Source organism: Protopterus annectens, chromosome 5.part0, assembly GCF_019279795.1.
Source record: "Protopterus annectens isolate FY-2018-M chromosome 5.part0, PAN1.0, whole genome shotgun sequence".
NCBI lineage: Eukaryota > Metazoa > Chordata > Ceratodontiformes > Protopteridae > Protopterus > Protopterus annectens.
The window spans coordinates 736,092,613-736,109,438 of NC_056735.1; the positions used below are offsets into that span (position 1 = coordinate 736,092,613).

The 16,826-nt window shown below is 38.0% G+C and overlaps 1 protein-coding gene across 2 annotated transcripts in view; it reads left to right on the forward strand.

The window, feature by feature from the left end:
- Window positions 1–16,826, forward strand: part of DYNC2H1 (dynein cytoplasmic 2 heavy chain 1) — a 6,555,988-nt gene that overhangs the window by 4,555,626 nt on the left and 1,983,536 nt on the right. The window lies entirely within an intron of this gene.

Below are 16,826 nucleotides of genomic sequence, written 5' to 3' on the forward strand. Positions count from 1 at the left end.
TGATAAAACGGGGTGAAGCTCAAGAAAGGAGGAGAGAATGGGATTTTTGATGCAGATCTATAAGAAGAATAACAATAATCATGCAGAATATTATATTCATAAAGTAGCAGAAAGTATTCTAAGAACTAAGCCAACATGAGAACAGAGAAGGGAGATTCTGCTGATAGGGATGACTACAGTTAGGGGTACAGACAATAGACAAGAGGGGGCTGGAATTTATTGGAGAAAACTGGCAAAGGAACCAAGGTATTGGATGGAAATAACTAGAGAGAGAAAAGTAATAGAGTGGGAAGATGACAGGAATGTATTTGGAACGCAGGCTAGAGATTGCCTTAACTATCAAGGATAGATATCAGAGTGTAGGCAATGAGAAAGAAATAGGGAGATCCTAAGCAAAAGACCAGCATTGGTAGAGTTTTTAGTAGAATCTAGAACAGAAGCTGCTGTTAAAAAAAGAAATAACTAGTAGAGCATAAAAAATATTGCATGATAACTATAAGAATAAGGAGGTAAGTAAGGATTGGGAAGAGAGACTGGATAAGCAATTCACAAAGAAACAATCAGGGGATATATATATATATATATATATATATATATATATATATGTGTGTGTCTTTCCCAAATATGCAATAAACTCTAGAAGATTTAGGAGTTTTGCTTGAAAATGTTTACGTAAGTATTTTTATACCCCAAGTAGACTCCAGAGAATTTTTCCTCAGGTAGACAGCAAATGTTGCAGGTGTGATTGGGAAGAAAGAGGTATTTGAGAACATATTTTCTAGGTGTAATGATCTGGCAGACTTTAAAGATTCCCTGCAGACTACTCTATCAAACATACTGGGTGAGGAAATTAGTGTATCTAGAGAAATTGTTTTTCTGAGCTATGATACAGAATCGGCATTGCCTAGACTTAGTAAGGCCTTGATGAATCTAATTATGGCGGCTGCCAAAAAAGCAATTATAGAAAATGGAAATCTATGTCTAAGCCAGCTGTATTAGAAGTAGTGCATATTGTAACAGAAATAAAACAACTAGAATCGGGATCTTTAGAGTAGGAGTAAATTACTTCAAAAAATGGTAATTGTGGAAACTACTTACAGGGGAGGAATGAGGTTTAAAAAAAGGCAGGATTTGAATGAGCTACGTATTGGTTGACTGGCAATGATTGGGTAGATTATAAGTGATGTATAATGTTTGCAGCCGGAATTATGTCCATATGGTTTGTGATGTAAAATGCTTGCAACTAAGATTAAGTCAGTATGGTTTGTTTTCATTTATATAAATGTATGATTACCTATGTCATAAGTGTTAATTTAATAAAGATATTTCTTGTTTGAAAAAAGCACAGTTACTGTCAGGGCAAATCCTTCCATTTTGCCGAACGTCACTTTTGAACGTACTTTGAACCAGCCCATTTGTTTACCAGTCTTAACAAGTTTCATTAACAAGTGTGAATGTCTGCTTCATTGAATGTGCATAGACAACTCTAGTTGTATTTGCATAGAACTAAAAGCTTTAGAAAGTCTGACCATCTGTTTGTTTCCTTTTTTAAGTCAAGACTGGGAAAGCCTGTTTCCATGATGACCCTTTCCAAATAGCTTTTCAACTGTATCTCCTTTGTGTACTCTCAATGGAATGTCTACGTTTGAAACCTAGAAGACATTTGGCTGGAGCAGTGGTTACTGCTATTACCTTTTTCCTCGCAGGTCTCTAATGATTGTATTTGTGCTACAGCTATCTGGTCTGATGCTCATACCTTTGTCTCCTATAAGAAACTGGATTTTCAGTCTAGGTCAAGAGCTTCTTTTGGTTCCACCATTTTGCAGAATGTCCTGTCCTAGGGCCTTCCTGTTTTTTTCTCTGGCTGGGGACACTGTCCCACAGGTTGAAGCTAGGTGGAAAAGACAGCATCAGATGCAAATGTTTTGTACTTACCATAACAATAGATCTGTGCTGTCTTTTCCATCCATTTCAACCATCCTTCCCTCCATACCTCCTCTTAAAGTCTAATGATTGTTAATGCAGCACTTCTGATTGTTCTGGTGGCCTGGTTTATGAGCTGGAGTGTAGGTGTCTTTGTCTGGCACCCTCATTTAACTGTTGCCTTTCTTATTAACATGTTTCTTAGATCAGATATTGTTTTAGGGAGTTGTCATGGCGAACTCGATTTGAGGAGAGAAGAGGATAGTAGGGAATTATAGGTACAGGAGGTGGAGCTGTTGTGCTGAAGACTCTGAAATAGAAAAGACTGGATCCAATAACCCACAGGTTGAACTGGACAGAATAAGACAACCTGGATCGCTTGTCTTTGGCACAGTGGTGCAGCAGTAGCATTGTCGCCTCACAGCAAGAGGTTCTCCAGTTCGATTCTCTGATGGAGTGCCTTCTGTGTAGAGTCTGCATGTGCTCCCTGCATTCATGTGGGTTTTCTGCGGGTGCTCCAGTTTCCTCCCATGTCACAAAGATATGCATCTGGAGCATTTCTTCTCAGGCCTCCACTGAAAATTGGCTATGTTCCAAGTTGGACTTTCTTGGTTAACAAATGTTAAATAAAAATAAATAAAAAATTGTTGTGGTAAGTATGTAACTTTTGATATGTTGTCCTTCTCATTCTTCCTCACTGATGGGTGACAGATCCAATCCTCAGATCTGAATCAGCCGCATTTTCCAGACTTCATATCCTAATCTGAAGCACCTCCGTCTTTCTGTAATGAAACACACTACTTATGACTCCTCAGATCTCTTTTGCCACTGGTGTGGACAAACGGAGGATTTCAAGTCTCGAGCTTTTAGAAGGTTTGTTTATATAAAAAAATTTTTTTTTCCCTGTCTACAAGCTTTCTTGGTTAATATTTAACTATTCTTTCCTCCCTTGACAGCTGCTAGATTCTTTAATTTCCCCATTATTCCATTAAGTAATCTATCTTTTTTGTATTATGCTTAACCCTTTACTATTGAGAAGGGTAAGGACTTCTTTCACTTCTAACATCCTCCCATTCTCATAATACATTCTGTCTTGATTTTCGATTATTGTTTCTTTTTTTTTTTTTTTTTTTTGTGTTCTTAGATTTTTTTGCCATGGTATACCAGTGTGCTTTAAAGCACGCCACTTTTGTTTTCGAGTTTAACTCAGTTTACTTGCTTCCACTTAAGTACGGTGACTATCTTTTTAAACTGCTATGTTTTTTGGAGAGAGTGGTTCATAGGTTCATAGGTATGTATTAGGCAAATGGCCCTGGAGCCTTTACAAGCCTAGCCCATAAACGTGCCCTGGCATTGTGCCACTCGCCGTTAGATCCCAGTGCCTCTGTCAAGTAGAACCACTGGAGTGATCCCCGGGGTAAACTTTCTATTTCCCATCCACTCATCAAGATTTCTCTTGAAGATGCCAGTAAGGTGCTGTGCTTGACATCTATGGGAAGTCTATTCCAGAGCATGGGCAGTCTCTGGGTTATGAACCTGACCCTCCAGCATGTTCTGTTGATTGTGGTGATAGGGTTGAGGTCTCTGGAGCATGTGGTGCAGAGGGATTGGGATTTCTTTAGATGTAGCATTTCTAACAGAGCTGGGTCAGACATGGCTTTGTAAGTCGAGCAGAGATCGCTTCTTAGTAGATTATTTGAGACAGAGAATAGCTGGAGTTTTTTGAGTCTGTCCATGCAGGACATGTGTGTAAGGCCCAGGATCCTCTTCGTGAGGTACTTTTGTGGCCTTTCCAGCTGTTGCATGTATCTAGTGAGGTACATGCCAAATGGGGCATTATACTCAATGACTGGCCTAATGAGGGAAGAGTAGAGAGAGAGCGAGAGAGAGATGATGACCTCTTTGTTCCTGGATGCAAAACCCTTGGTAATGAGATGTGCCACATAGAAGGACTTTCTGACCACAGTGGCAATGTGGTGGTTGAAGGAGAGTTTGCTATCAACCTGTGTCTTCAGATCTCTAATAATGCCTTCAGTGTTCAGTGGGGTCCCATCAATGTGATAATTAGTGGGAAGTGATTTTTTCCCAAAGGGGGATGACACATTTTTTGGCATTAATCTTAAGGCCATAGTTTCGACACCAGTCATTGGTCTCAGTGAGGCCTTTCTGTAGGATGCCTACATCACTTGGGGAATTAATAATGCCTCCCAGCTTGCAGTCGTCTGTGAACTTGTCAGCCAGAGTCCCCCTGTTTTGGCCTGGACTTCTGAGAAGTAGATGCCAAACAGGAGAGGACCCAGGACCGATCCCTGTGAGACTCCACTTGTGACCGGTCAGCAGTCTGACTTGGAGTCCGCTACTTTCACATTGTGGATTCTATCTGTGAGCCAGTTTCCAACCCACCTAGTGATATATAGGGGTTGATGCCTAGTTTGGTGAGTTTATCAGTAATTCCTGAATGGAGAATGGTATCAAAGGCCTTGGCCAGATCGAGGTAGGCTGTATGAAATCTCTTGCCCTCATCCAGAGCTCTAGTGACAAAGAAGTCAACCAGGTTGAGCAGGCATGATCTACCTTTCACAAAACCAAATTGTTTGGGATCTAGAGTTTGGAGATTCCCTATATTCTTGTTAATTAGATCCATGATGATGCGCTCCATAGCCTTACATATCAGACTTGTCAAGCTAATGGGGAGATAATTCCCAGGGTCTGTAGTCACTCCCCCTTTAAGGAGAGGGATGACTGTAGCAGTGTGCCATTCGGTAGGGACAAAGTTCACTTTTAGGTCATGTAGAACACATCCAGGAATATTGTCGGGTCCCATGGAAGTTGTATTCTTGGGCTTGGACAATGCAGCTTTAACCTGTGCTGCAGTAATGCTGGGAGCCTGGTATTCCTCCATTTTTGTGATTGGTCCTTTAGGGGAGGAGAGAGGTGTAAAGTTGTCACTGAATCTGTCAGCCAGTATGTTGGCAGTATTGGCTCAGTCTAGGAGGTGCCATTGTGCAGTAACTCAAAGCAAACCTGGGTATTGCCATGGAGACTGTTGATATAACTATAGAAGGCTTTGTGGTTGTTTTTAGTGTCTGCCGCAATTCTGCCTTCATAGCTGGCTTTAGAGGTTTTGATGAGAGATCTCGACTTTTTGTTGAGGCTAATAAAGGAGTTTTTCCAGTCTTGGGACTTCACCTTTTTCTGCAACAGTTTATTCCTTCTGTTGTAGAGTTTATTAATAGCAGGGGACCACTAGATTGACTTGCTTCTTTTTTTGGAGGAGAACGTCTTGGTTCTGTTGGGTATGGCTAGTTCTATGCATTTATGTCAGTGTTTGTGTAGTGCATTGGTGTATGATTTGGCAGTCATGCATCTATTTTCCATTGACATGGGTGTCGTGAAGTTAGCCACCTCTGTTTTTGGGAGGCCACAGTCAGCTTTGTAGAAGCTTTTCTTGGTGGTTACCTTTGTGTGGGGTTTGGATGATATGTCGATTTCCATGGTGATTAGTTTGTGGTCGGACCTAACCAGGGAGGAATTGACTACTGGTGTAGAGCAGTGGTTGCCCATGTTAGTAATAAAGTACAGATGTGAAGTTGTTCAATCTCGCCGTTTGTTCTTACACACGGGTTCGGAGCCGAACACATTCCAAGCTCTGCGTCTAAGAGAAGCTCGAGGCACAGTCCCTATCCCATGATCCCCTGCTGCTAACTCTCAGATCTAGTTTGCCGCTGCAACAGGTCTCGTTGAGTGAGAGCTCGGGCCAGTATAATCTATATTTTTTTTCTACTTTTATATTCATATACTTAGCTAAAATTCTTAGATTGTGAAGTTTTTTGATTGGATAGATAGTACAGTATAGTAGTTAGTTTAGTATAGTTGTGTGTGTTTTAAATTAGCGATAGCTTGTTTGGGAGTGGCTGCCTCTAGAACTTAGGCCATTTTCCCTTTTTTCTGTCAGAGCTCTGACAGAAACTGTTACTGATAATCCTCTAGTTGTGTGTTTCTTGTGACAGTACTTTATATTTTTCTCTTACTGATATAAATTTAGACTGCTATTATTATTAGGGTAGTGTGCTGTGCTTTTTACATTTATAGTTGTATTTGCATTGCTTTGTAAAAGAATGTCAGAAAAAGCCAAATCTGGCTTTAAACATTGCCAGTATGGACAGAAAATGTCCATAACTGACAACCAGGTGTAGGAGGTGTGGAAGATTGGGAGGGTGGGTTGTTGTTAGGGAAGGTTTTGGTCAGGTCAGCGATGGAGTTGGGAAAGAAGGAGTTGAATAGGGAGGCTATTTCAGAGTCAGATTTGTTTGGGTCTGGGCAGGGGTTATTTTTGGTACCTGGGTTGAGAAGAGAATTGATTGAGTTCCAGAAATGTTTGGGGTTGTTAGATTGGTTGGTCTGGAGTTTAATATAGTAGAACTTTTTATCTCTAATGATATGTTTTTCTAACTAGGTTACAAAGTTGTTTTTATCTAAGGAGAGTTTCTGGCAGCTTATTTTGGTGGTAGGTTTTCCAAGATTTGTCCCTTTGTGGCATTAGTTTTTTGGTGTCTTTGGTTAGCCAAGGGGTATACTTAGTTTTGACCCTCCTTGTTCTTGGAGGAGTTAGGGAGTTGAGGATGCTTAAGAAGTTAGAGTTGAAGAATTCTACGGCATTGTCTAGTGGCAATGTTTTTAGTGGGATCCAGTTTGTTTGTTTTAGGACATCCAAGATGGTTCTGGGGTTGAAGTTTGTGAGGTTACGGGTGTGGGTATATTGGTGTAGGTGAGGAGAGGAGTGAGTAGCTCTGTGGATGAAAGATGCAAGTGGTCACCTATAGGGTCAGGAGTAGTGCCAGAGTCTATGACTTTGTTGGGGTCGGTTACTAGGATCCAGTCTAGAGTTGTACCTGGAGGGTTAGTTTTGTTAGGTCTGGTGATAGTGTTAATTAGTTGGGTAAAGTTGAATAAATTGATGGATATAGTGGGATTTGGGTTACTGATTTTATTCCAGTCAATATTTACATCTCCAAGTATGAAGGTTTCAAGTTTAATATTGGTAGAGGTCCAGAGGAGGATTTCTTCAAGAGTGGAGATGTTATTACCTGGGGGGGTGTAGAAGGCAATTATACATATGTTTTTATGGTTATTTAGTTTTAGAAGGCCTATGACTAGTTCAGCATTGTTGAATGGAGGGATAGGATTAGGGTAGGGAGATATGGACAGCAAGTTAGAGTAGATTAAGGCTACCCCGCCCCCTTTTCTTTTTAAGCAGTCATGTCTCCAGGGTTTGGAACCCGGGAGGTAGGATTTCAGAATCACTGATGTGGGGTTTTAGCCAAGTTTCTCAGATGGCTACAATATTGGGTAGGTTATGGTTGAGCCAGGTATGGAATTGGGTTACTTTGTTATTTAAGCTTTGTGCGTTCGAGGTGAAGAATTTGAGGTGTTTGTGGCTAGTTTTATTGCTAGCAACAGTAGGGATTGGAGAAGCAGAAGAATTTGGTCCTGGATTTGGATGTATGTCCCCTGCAAAGCAGAGGAAGTTGAGGAAGGGTAGTGACATTTTAGAGCTGTTTTTTAATAGTTGTGGATGGTAGGGAATTAGCTTATGTTTGTGGTATGTAGGTTGGAGGGGGACAAGCTTTAATGTGAAGTAGTGGAGGAGGTTGCGTTGGAATAGAGAGGCGGATATGCTGTGAAAATGTTTTATAGTGGGATGAGGAGGAGTGAGAGTGTGGGGGTTGAATAGGTAGTAGGGGTGAAGTAGGTTAGAATGGTAGGAGGTAGCACGATATAAGGGGAGTAAGAATAGAAAGAAGATAAGTGGGGTTTGAACTGTTTGAGTTGTAAGATATGTCATGGTTGTGGTGTGGACGAGAATTAGAGGGAGGGTATTAGTGGGACAGATAGAGTATTAGATGAGGTGGACAATGAGTGTAAGTGGAGTTTGAATGGGGTAGGAGAGGTTGTGATTGGGAGTTGGAGTTCATGAGGGAGGGGCAGAGAGTGGAGGAGATTGGTTGGTTGAGTTATGATAGTAGGAAATAATTGATGAGTGAGAAGGGGGAGGGGATTGGTCAGGTATAAATGTAGGAGTAGTGGGGGCGGGTGGAATTTGGAGGCAGGGTAGGGGAGCGGAGTGAGCCTGTAGGGCGAATGGAGCGGTAAGAGTCAGGATAGGAACAATCAGTAAAACAGGCAGTAAGCTTGGGGTAGAGTAGGCACAGAGGGAGTAGAGAAAAATCACAGGGATGTTCAGTAGAAGAAGCATAAAACACTCTTAAAGGAGTAAAAGAGGTAAGTAGATATAGGGAAACTACACTAGAAAGGATAGGAGGTGCTACACCAGGGCAAGAAATGAAGAGTAGGTAGAGACTGCCATCTAGTGGCCAGTCACGGTAAAATGACTCAGGGCAGCGGTGGATCCCGCAGGGAAGAGCTGAAAAAGGAGCTTAAAACTCGGGGAGAAAGGCAGAAAAGAGCTGAAAGAGGAGCTTAAAACTCAGGGAGAAAGGCAGAAAAGAGAGCCAGATTATAATACAGAGTGTGGGGTGGGGGTAGGCAGCTGCAACACCAGGTGCAGAGCAATTGCTAACCACCTAGCAGGGGTATGGAAATGGCAAAACAGCTATTAACATACTTTCAATAGTCCTTTTGTTTGTAGAGATAGTTCAGGGAGTGTCCTTTACTGTACAAGGCGCCAATTTTCTTTCCACGACCAGTAGGGTGAATTCAAAGTTCAGCAATGGGCAGAAGTTAGGGAAGCTAAAGGAGATGTTGTAGAAAGGAGAGTAATGAAATACAAAGCAAGCACAGAAACCAATAACTATAGTAATGTAATCACAGCTTTCCACATTTATATGCAAAATAAAACATAAAAAAAAAACATTAATCAATGTTGGAATGAGAATTATCAGCACATCTAACAGGAACTACGTACAAATGCAGTGTAAGTAATATAGAAATGCAACAAAAGTATGAACAAAGCAGCACATCTAACAGGAACTACGTACAAATGCAGTGTAGGTATTATAGAAATGCAACAAAAGTATTAACAACACAGTTCAAATGCTAAAGAAATCCATTGTGAACATGCTACGCAGAGATGAATGTAGCTGCTAAGGTGTAGATTGTAGACCGCATGAGTAGGCCACCAACAAAATAAAAGTAGCGCTCAAGCTAGGGAGTATCTAAGCGTTTTACCTCAATGCACTAACTAAGGGGAGCCAGGGTCGTAATAACACAATATCAACTATTATGATAGTAAAACAATTAACAGATAAGCCCAACGAAAACCTTTAGTCTAGTCGCTGGCCGGGAGCAGGACTATTGCAAGATTGCAGTAGATGTTTATGTAATATAAACCTCGTTTATATAGTAAAACCACAAGCACAAGCCATTTGCCCTTTGTAGTTATGGTTATTCATTCTATCTTTGCAGAGTAGAAATTTGTTCGGATAGACATCCAAAAATCCAGGACACCTAGACAAGTTAGCTACAATAAAGCTGAAAAGTACATGGGGTATTCGCTGGCACTAGTTTGTTTTATGTTGTCTTTAGCCTTTGTTGTAGCCTATGAGGGGTAAGACTAAATACAGATACAAACAGTGTTTGTGGGGAAAAATAATTAACGCTCACTCTGCACTAGTTTAAAGTTTGTTTTATGTTGCTTTTAGCCTTTATTGATAGAAAGAGTCTTAGGTTTCATACGTTTAATTCTTACAAGTTCAATTTTTTATTTATTTCTTCTTTAGTAGCAAAATCATTCCTTGATCAACAGTGCCCCTTTTGATGTAACCAATTATTTAAAAGCGTACCACTCAACCTGGATAGGTAAGCCATTAGGTAAAACTTGCATTTGTAGTTAAGACATTATTAGAATATTGTAACCAGTATAACCAAAGAAATAGCTAGGTGGTCAGTTACAGATGAATATCATGAACGCATAATCTCATCTTCTACCTCAAAAGCACACCCATTACTTAACATTTTAGGGTATTCAGCTTTTCATAAAACTTTCATAATTTTCTTTTTAATTTTATTGACTCATAATTGGTTAACTGGTAACAATAAAACCATTAAAGGGAAATAAATCACAGTTAACATTTCCCATTGCACTAACTATAGTTGACTCCTCACTTTCATCCAAGAAGCAAGCATATTTGGGTTTCCATCCCTTCCGTGTATAGAAATGTCAGAATGCCATCACTGAATTCATTAATAGCAAGAACAGTATCCATAGGTACCTATTTAGATTTATTTATCTTCAAAGACATTATCTTTTATAACTCGCTCAGTATCTTAAACATTACGTTTTTTTTCTTACCAATAATTAGAAGTATGAATTAACATGTAATATCTGTAAGCAAAAAATGGAATGATGAAACGTATATAGCTTTTCCAAACAATTTAGAATTTTAATTGGATCAGTAATGGGTGATGTGTGTTTCCCTTCACCTGTGACTTGCTTGTTCATAGGTTCATAGATTAGTACTAGGCTAACTGCCCTTGCGAGCCATTTTAAGCCTAGCCAATTATCCCTTGTGAGAATCAAACCCTGCACCTTGTGTTTGTAAGGCAAACACCTTAACCATTAGGCCACCCTCCCACCTAAAAAAAAAGAAAAAAAATTACTGTAACTTAAAGTGCTGACTGTCAAAATACCAACACTAGTGTCGAAAGTAGTGTTTATAAATGTGGGTATGTCTCTCTACATTTTTATGGGAAGTATCTAAAGTAATATGACGGATGTTTTGTGCACTCCCAGCAGTAGTGGCAGTGTGTACAGTACTGTAAGCTAAGTAAAAGGTATATGCCCTTTTCTTCACTGTAGTGTGATCCTAGAGTTGGTATATATAGTTCGGGGGCACAGCCCCTACCTACTTTGGTTTTATATCATCCAGTTTCTGTTAAGAGGGTAAGTAGTTTTTTAAGTTTGGGAGAGAGTCATTGATGTTGTAAGTGTGCATGTCTATGGCTTAAAACTCAGTATTTTGAAATTCAGCATTGTAAGCTTTCAGTATAATGAGATTCGGTCAAATGAGTTTGCAGCATTTGAAAATTAGGTATTGTAGTCTGTCAAATGAAATTCAGTATTTTGAGTTTTCAGTTATGTGAAGTAGATCCGTGTGTGTGTGTGTGTATATATATATATATATATATATATATATATATATATATATATATATGGATTTACTTCAGAATCTCGAAATTCTGAAACATCGAATTTCATATGATCAAGACCATATGATCAGTGTTTCGGGATATCGAAATTCCGAAACAAAAAAAACCCCACAATTTAAATATTTCTGCAGGGGGACAGGCCCCCCTGCACCCCCACACCTCCGCTATTTAAATATTTCAACTCCAAGATAGCACTATAGCGAGGAAAAGGTAAATCTCCCATTCCACGCTGTATGCAGATCTCTGTTCACAATGTTGGGATTCTGAAAGTTCGATCATATGCTCTCGGACATATGAAATTCGATCTTTCAGGATTTCAGCATTGTGAAGTATTCCCATATATATGTGTGTGTGTGTGTGTATATATATATATATATATATATATATATATATATGTATAGTATGTGTATGTATATATATATATATATATATATATATATATATATATATGTATAGTATGTATGTTAAAACATACATATTAAAGAATCTATTACCTTCTTGTTCAAAGCTTACTTGTTCTTAATTTTAAGACCAGGTAATATAGACATATTGACATATGTTCATTTAATCCTTGGGTGCTTTTTGCTGCATTGAGCTTTAGCTGCCAAAATAATTCTTTGTAGAGTTTGGTTTCCTAGCACCCCCCACTCCTTTGGATTAGCTTCAATTCTATAAATTATGCCAAATTTAAAACTTTTAAAATCCGCACATAACTCTGAATGTATAAAGCAATAATAGTTCATATGTTTTTGATATCTTGTTTATATTTGTAAATTCTTCCCTTCAGTTGTCTCTGTCTTTTCTACATAGAAACTAGGGCATGTTGTGCATTTCACAGTATACAAAATCACTTTGGATGAGCAATTTCCATCTTTAAGTGTAAATTACCATTTTAATATTATACTCTAGATTCATAGAATCCCCTTCAAAGATATCTAAACAATATCTGCAAATCCCACACCGCTTAGTTCCTTTTTATGGTTTTGTTTTTATTGTGTTCGGTCTCTTTCTAATAAACCTTTCATATTATTAGCCATTTTGTATACAAAAGGCAGTTCCTGTCCAGCTACTTATGAAACCATGGGATTAATATTAAACATATGCCAGTTGTTCATAACAATTCTCTTGATAGTAATATTGAATTACCAGTGCTCTCAAAGTTATTAATCTGTGCAGCGCTATTTTCATGTGACTCTAATAATATCATTAAGCATATTACTGAGTGGTTTGTATTTTTTAGCCCAGTTGTCAACAATCTCATTAGTGACGTTGATTACCAATTTTTTAGGGTAACCTCTAGCTATAAACACATTAATTAATTTTCCATTTCAAGTACCAAAACTTTTTTAGATGAAACCATACAGCCACCCTTCTGCATTGTCCCTTAATTAAACTTTTTTGCACATAAATGAGTGGCCTTTACTATAATGTAAAATATGCATTGCTGAAAGTAGGTTTCCTATAAATGCTGGAACTAAAACTTTTCTCCATGGCTGATAGCTGTATCCATATGATTAATCTCATCTTTGCTAAAATGGTATGTGAACCTTAAAATGTTGCTTAATTCAGTAATATTACCTATCATGTTTGCAGGACCATTCCACAAGTTTAATTTATCATCTAAAAATCTAAAATAACTTTACAGAACCTGTAAAAATTAGAGGTAAAAATGCATTTAGTTTCCCATCTTTTCAAAACCTAATTGGCATAAATGATTGCACATGCTACACCCCTAATTTGTCTATATATCTTGCCTTCATAATAAAGAGCATTGTTTTCTAAGGCCATCTCCATAGTTTTCATGATGAAATTGAAGTCTTTACTATTGAGAAACTTCCAACTTAGGCTTTCATGAAATACAATTAAACTTTGTACTTTGGGAATGCTTGCAAATAAATCAGTAATGTCCTCTGTAAAAAATCCCAAATTCTCATTCAATAAGTCACTTCTCAATCTCCCTAAAAATCATCATAATCCTTCAATGTATGCGATTGTTTGCCAAAAATAGGTTTAAGTAATCTGTCAATGTTTTGGATCCTTGAGCTGTCACAATTGGTCTAAAAGGTGGATCCACCCTATTTTTGTGGATCTTGGGTATTCCAAATTTAGTATGGATTTTAGGTGATGACATATTCAAAAATTTGTAAATATCACTCAACATAAAGTCATATAATAAGCAGTCCTGTAAATATAAATCTGTTTTTCTATATACTATTCTAACTTGGATCCTTGAACATATTTAATACACTGTATTATCTTGTGATGTATTGAACATCTTGCTTGTCTAGTCAATGGAATCAAAAATAACAATCCTTCCACCCTTGTCAGGTTTTTAATATTTATATATTTTCCATATGCATACTTTTTTATTTATACTTAAGTATTTTTATGTTTTTTCATTATTAATAAGGGCGATAAAGTGGTTAGTAGTCAATTGTATCTTATTGTATTGCATTAAGTGGTTGGTCTTATTCACATACTGTATCCATAATAATTAATTTTGGAGACTGAATAGCAATTGGTGGGGTTATTCTTCAGTTTAATATGAACTTATGCCTTTTTACTTATTTGGAATAATTTACATTTTATTTGTCAGTTTAATTAAATATTCATGGACAACAGTATTTAATGGAGGAGTGGTTGTTTTGTATTTTTTTATGATGACGTCTTGGGTCTGGCAAAGCTGAAAACACTTTGTTTTTATTTGGTGTTAAATGTTTATTCTTTGTTCATTAAAGCATACTTGGGCATTTTGTCTCTTTGCCATTCAGACTCTGTTGCACCCAAACTTATAGTTATTGGTGTTGATATGTGTGTTTTGCAGTCCAGTTTTTAAAATATGCCAGCTCATTGCAGTCCCAAAAATCTCATTCCCAATTACCTTTCTTTTTCCTCTCACATCTCCAGCATTTACTATCTACCTGAGGAAAAAATTCTATGTAATCTGCTTGGGGTATAAAATACCCATGCAAACACGTAAAAGCAAAAATCCTAAACCTTCTGGACTTTGCATACTTAGGTGCCATCATGCATGTCCTCCCATTGTTCTCTTATAAATTGTTTTGCAGTCCTTCTTGGTCTTTTCTACCCTCCTCCAATTGCTTCTTATAGTTATTATAAATATTGTATATGCTAAACTAATATCCCCATCTTTAATAGCAGCTTCTATTCTAGATTTGACTAAAAACTCTGTCAGAAGAGGTCTTTCTCTTAGCACCCCCTATCGTCTAACCTGCAGTCCAAACTTCTCCTTGCCTCATCCAGCTCTGTTACCATTCCCTGTCTTGTTGTTTGCTTCCAATTCCAAGGTTGTTTTGGCAGTTCTCTCCAATAAATTCCAGCCCCCTCTTGCCTTTTTTCTGTATCCCTGTTTGCAGTCATATCTATTGGCAAAATCTCATCTGTGCATTACCATGTTGGAATAACTTCTGCAACTTTATCAGTATAATATTCTGTGTGGTTATTATTCTCCTTAAGGATCTGCAACCAGAATCCTACTCGCTCCTTCTTTCCTGCCATCCCCCGGCTTCATCTGTTGTCTCCAGTATTTGATACTTTTCCTTTGTGCCACATTTTGGTCAGGAACAACTCTTTCTGTTGGTATGATTGCATCTTTACTTAAACAGATCTTTGCTGATTTCTCATGGCTAGATTTGGAGCATACGCACGATATGCCCTTTCAGTTAATAAATCCTGCTGTGGAACAACTGCTTATTTGTACTTTCATAAAATTAATGCATTCTGTTCCAGTTTCTCTGGTATAGCAGAAAATCTCACATTTTCTCTGTGTATTTTCTCTTCAAAATTTACTTTGTTTTGAAACAGCTCTTCCATAAAAGTCTCACATTCAGCCAAACATTTCTTCATTGCATCCTCTGATTTTTGCAGTTTTTTCAATTCAGCTATACAGTTTGTTAAAACTTCAAAATATTTCCAGCCTTTTGTTGTTTGAGTTGATATATTCCTTTAGTACTTCTTTTATTTTAAAAATCTCTGACTGTTCTTGATTTATCTTTTCTCTGAATTACTGGAACAATAATTTAATCAGCCAGATTTTTCTTTTCTCCTTTTCTTTTTGCTTTTTCTCTCAGGTTCTCCAAATTCTTATTTGCTAACATCCAGGCAGTGTAGTTACTAGCCAGTGTGAATGAATTTTACCCAATCTGACAGTTTCACTGGGCCTTTTTTAACAGTTTTGTGAGAAGCTCAAATCCACTTTTTGATCAATGTGCATCCATCTTGGAAGTTCTGTTGAATGCATCTTTTTAAGATACCAATATTTCTGCCCCAATGTTGTGGCTACAGCTGTGCTTTCTGAATCTTTTGCCTCTCTCTGTGTAACTATAAAGTACCAATTTCAGGATGCTGATTTTTTGATTAAAGTTACAAAGTTAATTTTTAAGTAATTCCTTGTTTCAAATGAGTAATCCAGCCCAAAAACTGGATTTGGAGTTGACAGATTTTGATGTTTCTTACTACCTTTAAAAGGAGTGAAATGTAGTGATTCACTCTTTTATTATCTGGAACGTCAAGAGGCACTTAGGGCAGCTGAGATTTGGGAATAAATGTACAAGTAAATGTCATATATAAGTAGAAGTTATCTTTTGACAAAAATTCAGATATTGGGTGTAACAACTGACAGAAAACATTATTTGGGTTTCGTGATTAAAAAAAAGTGTCTTAGTCTCTGCTAAGACATCTGTACACCTCAATGTGCTTGCACATGAGTTTGATTCCCGATACTTCAGCAGGATTGAAATACTAAAGAAGTATTAAATGAGCGAAAATGGTCTAAAAACTAAACAGCAGGATTTGGTGTCAATAGGTCAATGGATGAATCTTTGGTTATTGTGACACAGCGGGTGCAAGTGACTACATGCAATATCTTAGGTGCTTTCAAGGATGTGGCTCTGGAATGGGTAGAAGGGGGTGTAGAATCTGACAGAGTCTGCTATATAAAGAGATTTTTACAGGAACAGAAGGTTCTCTATCCAATTATCATGTAATTTTTGAGAGGACCAAGTCTGTTTTTTGGCATTTGCTATACAGAAAAAGATGTACAGTTTCCAAGGATCATTGATTTCCAGTTTGCCATGTAGATCAGTTTTCCACCTTATGTTTTGAAGAAAAGAAAGAGAAACAGTTTAAGGAAAGTGTTGTTATTTTAGTAGCTGAAAATGTGATTGTCGTATAAAAAGAGTTGCAGCTTAATTTTTTACTACTAGGGGAATTTTGGCCAGAGCATTTGGAAACTTCTCCTACTGTTTTCGATAGGTGCCATAGAACCTTTTACATACACCTGAGCTGCCACCAACGCAAGCAGATTGGTTTTACATCTCATCTGAAGGATGACACACTCAGGAGTACAACAACCCTCTTATGCTGCACTGCAGTGTCATATGTCAGTCTGCTTGGTGTTGGAATAAAAGACATAGCCTTCTGCACCATAGGCAAGTGTGCTACTTGTTGTGCCACTGACACTGCAGTAACACAGTTTTGTGAGGGGATCTTTGTCTAGTCTACAGAATCTCAAAGGATTCTGTCCTATGCAACCTCCTTCACATCCACAGAAGTAATATCCTAAATACCTGCTGAAGACATCAACTTCCACCACAATATAAATAAGGCCTACTGGCATGATAGAAATCTGTCACAGATATTACCTCTTTTACAGAATAGACTCTTCTGGTAGTAAAGCATAATAGTTCCCCGACCCTTTTTAAGTTCAGCCTGGA